The sequence below is a fragment of the Lathyrus oleraceus genome, chromosome 6, assembly GCF_024323335.1.
Source record: "Lathyrus oleraceus cultivar Zhongwan6 chromosome 6, CAAS_Psat_ZW6_1.0, whole genome shotgun sequence".
In the NCBI taxonomy this organism is placed as follows: Eukaryota; Viridiplantae; Streptophyta; class Magnoliopsida; order Fabales; family Fabaceae; genus Lathyrus; species Lathyrus oleraceus.
This window is the reverse complement of record NC_066584.1, coordinates 57,288,938-57,294,019: the sequence shown is the minus strand read 5'-3', so window position 1 is coordinate 57,294,019 and position 5,082 is coordinate 57,288,938. Positions and strand designations below refer to the sequence as shown.

General features: G+C 38.4%; 1 non-coding gene across 1 annotated transcript; it reads right to left on the bottom strand.

Moving 5' to 3' along the window:
* Positions 1 to 4,121: 4,121 nt before the first annotated feature.
* LOC127099820 (small nucleolar RNA R71) lies at positions 4,122 to 4,228 on the bottom strand. The gene has a single exon (XR_007794287.1). It is a non-coding gene; the product is annotated as a small nucleolar RNA R71 (small nucleolar RNA).
* Positions 4,229 to 5,082: the final 854 nt, after the last annotated feature.

Genomic DNA, 5,082 nt, shown 5'->3' with positions numbered 1-5,082 from the left:
CGCGCCTACAGCCAGATCTTCTGACATTGTTGTTAGGGATCCTTAGGATGACTAGTCTCCTTTTCTCTTGTATTTTTCATTTGTTTTATGAAATTGTACTCAGTGTAATCCTTCCAATTATGTAAATAAAAGAGGTTTTTATGGTCATATCAAATTGTTACAATTATTGTTATATATATATATATATATATATATATATATATATATATATATATATATATATATATATATATATATATATATATATATATATATATATATATATATATATATATATATATATATATATATATATATATATATATATATATATATATATATTTGCAAATAATATAGTAAGTTCCTTGAAAATAAAAACAATCAAGCATTGCATTTCATGCATCATTTGCATAAGCAGGTTTCTCTTTCGCCAGATGTCTCATTGGTGTTTCTTCTGTGCTTCATCCAAGCTGACTCATCGATACAATACTCGTGCCAATCACTCCTGAATCATGGAACATCTTGAGCAAGATAATAGAGACTTGAAAGAGGAGATCGCTCGCCTGACTGCCATGATGGAGTCGGTGTTAGCTGCTCAGAGCCAGTCTTCTCCAACACCCGCAACTCCTCCTCCTCAGAGGACTATCATTTCCGAGGTGGCTACCTCTACCATTCCTGCAACTGCTGCTCATTTTACACCCAACACGCCTGCCGGATTTCCATGGGGAATGCCGCCGAACTTCGTTCCTGAAGGCTTTGCACCTATGTTTGCTTCTATGTCGGCATCTAGCCCTGTCATGTCTGTGTCGCCGCCTGTTGTGCATACCCTTCCTCGTGTAGAAGACACCATCTATCATTCCGAGACGTCTGAGGGCCCAGATGTGTATGAGAAGATGGATGAGATGAAGGATCAATTCCTTGAGCTGCGTAAGAAGTTGAAAACTTTGAGGGGTAAAGACTTATTTGGGAAGAGTGTTGCAGAACTGTGTTTGGTCCCAAATGTGAAGATTCCGGTGAAATTCAAAGTGCCTGAATTTGAAAAATACAAAGGGAATACTTGTCCACTCAGTCATTTGGTGATGTATGCCCGAAAGATGTCTACTCAAACGGATATTGATCAGCTGTTGATCCATTATTTTCAAGACAGTCTGACCGGTGCTGCTCTGAGGTGGTACATGGGGTTGGATAGTGCGAGCATCCGCATATTCAAAGATTTGGGTAAAGCATTTGTAAAGCAGTATAAATACAATGTTGATATGGCTCCCGATAGAGATCAGTTGAGATCATTGTCTCAGAAGGACAAGGAAACATTCAAGGAGTATGCACAGAGATGGAGAGAGCTTGCTGCTCATATCACTCCTCCTTTAGAGGAAAAAGAGATGACTAAGATTTTTCTGAAGACCCTGAGCTCATTTTATTATGAGCGGATGATTGTCAATGCCCTCAGTGACTTTACCAAAATGGTAAACATGAGGATGATGTTAGAAGAAGGTGCCCGAGAAGGACGGTTGTCTAGAGAGGAGGTGTCATCTAGTAAGAGGTATGACAACAGTTTCAGTAAGAAGAAGGACAGTGAAGCTAATGCAGTTTCCAGTGAGAGGCAAAGGAGGCCACAAATTAGAAGAAATCAACCACCCCGTCAACATCATCATCAAGTATCTTCAGTCATTCCTGTATTTTCAGCAAATCAATCAACACCAATTCTGTAGCGGGGTATTCGTTACCATTAGAGATATTGACTAATGATAACATGAAATAGTATCACATTCTAGGACTCAATTTAATTAAATTATATTATTATTTACTTCAATTTATTTCATTTTATTAGATATTACGCAGTATTTTCTTTCTATTTATCTCAGGTGGTTTATTTGAAGCACAAGTAAAAAAGGAAGAAAAGGAGGTGCAAAAAGGAATGAAAAGAAGCAAATATCAAAAGCCAAAGCCCAACCCAAAAAGCACAGGCGATGTGCCTGTGACGAGCGTCCCAAAGGATGTGACGAGCGTCACACCTTGCACACTCCTGTGACGAGCGTCACACATGGTGTGACGGACGTCACACCATTCCCCTATATTTTTGGCACCAGGAACGCAACAGACCACGTTGAAGCTACTTTCACGCTTGACCCTTTTACAACGTAATGGCTATATTTACGGAAAACCCTTGGAGGCAGTTGCAATAAGTATCAGTATAAATAGAGCTTTTTGGAAAGCTCTCGGTTCCACACTTTTTCCAGATTGCCTTGCCGTTTTCGCTTTTTCGCATTTTTTTCTTTTCCAGCAGCTTAAGCATATTTTTACAGCATAGCTTTTTACGAGTTTTATATTGTTTTCCCTTGCAATTTCTATTTTCCTTTTTAGCATTTAGTTAATTCTTTTTCGCACAATAGTTTCTACACCGGAAACTATTGTGTACCTTTTACCGGATCTAACCTTACGTTAGAATCTAGTTTTTTATTCCTTCGCTTTTATTTTATTTTCCTGCCTGATTGAAGAATTCAAGAACAGATCCAACCGACCTGTGGTGGAGTGTTCAAGACTGCTATTTAATTTCTCAGGTTCTTTAATTATTGTTTGAATTTATATATGCCCTGTTTTACTGTCTATTTATATTATTTGCCTGAGATGAATATGTTTATGCATGATAATTATTTAAGTCTGTTTAGCATGTCTGGCTGATTCACTTAGGTATCGGTATGTAGAGTAAGCGGAATGAAGGAATCAAAACCAAATTGGTTTAATTAAGTTTAAAATTAAAATCACTCTTTTTACGGTCTCAATTTACAGGTTTAATAACAAGGTTTTTGTACGAAAGTAAAAGACATAAAGAAGTTAAAAGCAATAGAGCGAGAGTTTGAGTTTTTGACTGGACAGTGTAAATTGGACATTAATTCTAGATCAGGGCGAGAGCAATTTTTAGAGTTAATTAAATTCTAACCTTTTTCAAAAAGTATTTTTAAAGATTGAATGTGAGGACGAGAGTTAAGCATTTGAATTTAATTATATAACCTAAGTCAACAGAGCGAGAGTTTGAGATAAGGGTGTTTAAACGATTAGTGTTTTCTTAAAAAGAGTTTCTACGGATCCTATTGTTTTCAAAAAGTGGTTTTTGACTTAACTATAAGTGACAACTACATTAATATAAAATCATAGTTTATTCAACAGAGCGAGAGTTTGAGATAAAACTTTTAATCAATAGCGTCAATTGAAAAGATTTATTTTAAAACCAAGAAACCAACAAAGAATTGATTCCCTAATTACGACGAACTACATACCGATATCCACTTATTAGATATTTATTTTAGATCTTATTTTAGTTTTAGCTTTTCCCCTAAACAATCAAAGTATTACCTGCCTTAGCTTTACGAAGTAACCTTAGATAATGGTATATCGATTCATAAGTCCCTGTGGGATCGATATCTTTTAAAACTACGCGATAGAACTGTGCACTTGCAGTTTGTACCCCAAATTCGACTCATAAAGTCGCGATCAAGTTTTTGGCGCCGTTGCCGGGGACTTCTATTTAGTCGATATCGTAACTCTTCTGTTACGCTGTAGAGACTAAGGCTTTTCTTTTTCTTTTCTTTCTTTCGTTGATTTATATGCCACACACTCGCTCACAAGGCGAGCCGTTCTACTTACGAATCAACGATATCGAACTATATCTCCGAGTCTTACGACGAATTCGGGAATATCGTGCTGCAAACAATCTCCCTCCTGTTGAACTTCCCGATTTCAAAAATATTTTCCCTTCGATACCCGAGATGGCAGAACCAGCTCGTGCTCTTAGAGATTATGCCGCTCCATCGCAAGATGAACCGCATTCAAGTATTGCTCCACCCGCAATCAAAGCAAACAACTTTGAACTCAAACCTTCACTGTTGCAGGCAGTGCAACAGAACCAATTCTCTGGAAATCCTACCGAGGATCCAAACCTTCATTTATCCGTATTTGTCCAATACGCTGATACTATTAAAGCTAATGGTGTCACTCCAAAGGCAATTCGACTTCGTCTTTTTCCTTTCTCGTTAAGAGATAGCGCTAGAAGATGGCTTCAATCTCTTCCCTCCAACTCAGTCACCACATGGAACGAGTTGAAGAAAGTTTTTCTTGCTCGATACTTTCCGCCAAGCAAAACAGCTATGTTAAGAGCCCAGATAAATGGATTTAAACAGAAAGATAACGAGTCTCTTTTCGAAGCATGGGAAAGATACAAAGACATGATGAGACTTTGTCCACACCATGGTTTAGAGGACTGGTTAGTAATTCATACCTTCTATAATGGTCTCCTGTACAACACGAGGTTAACAATAGACGCCGCCGCAGGTGGTGCACTAATGAACAAACCTTATGATGACGCTTACCAACTTATCGAAAGCATGGCTCAAAACCACTATCAGTGGGGAAGCGAACGAACAATGGTAGAAAAACCTCAAACGAAAACTGGCATGTACGAGATAAGTAACCTTGATCATGTTAATGCAAAAGTGGATGCTCTGGTCCAGAAAATTGAAAGTTTAAATGTATCACCTCCAGCCACCGTAGCTGCCATAACTCAGAATTGCGAAGTCTGTGGAATCCAAGTTCACACTCCTGCAGATTGTCAACTCCTAACAGGAATCCAAGCGGAGCAAGTAAATTATGCTCAAGGAAGCCCCTACTCGCACACCTATAACTCAAATTTGAAGAATCATCCCAATTTTTCATATAAGAGTAATAATGCTTTATACGCACCTGGACAATCTCCAAATCAAGCCCTAGCTATACCTCCGGGATATCAGAAGCCGATCCCATCTACACCTAACAATAACGCCCCTAGGAAATCCAACTTGGAAATCATGATGGAAAACTTTATACCTTCTCAACAGCAAACCAATAAAGATTTCTTAAACCAGAATGTACACACTGGCGAACAAATTAAACAACTAGCAAGTAAAGTAGATGCCCTGGCTACTCACAACAAAATGCTGGAAACGCAAATTTCACAAGTAGCTCAACAACAAGCGCCTACTGCTGCCCCAACTGGTACATTTCCTGGCCAACCCCAACCTAACCCAAGAAGCCACGCTCATGCAATTATACTGAGAAGTGGAACGGAAGTGG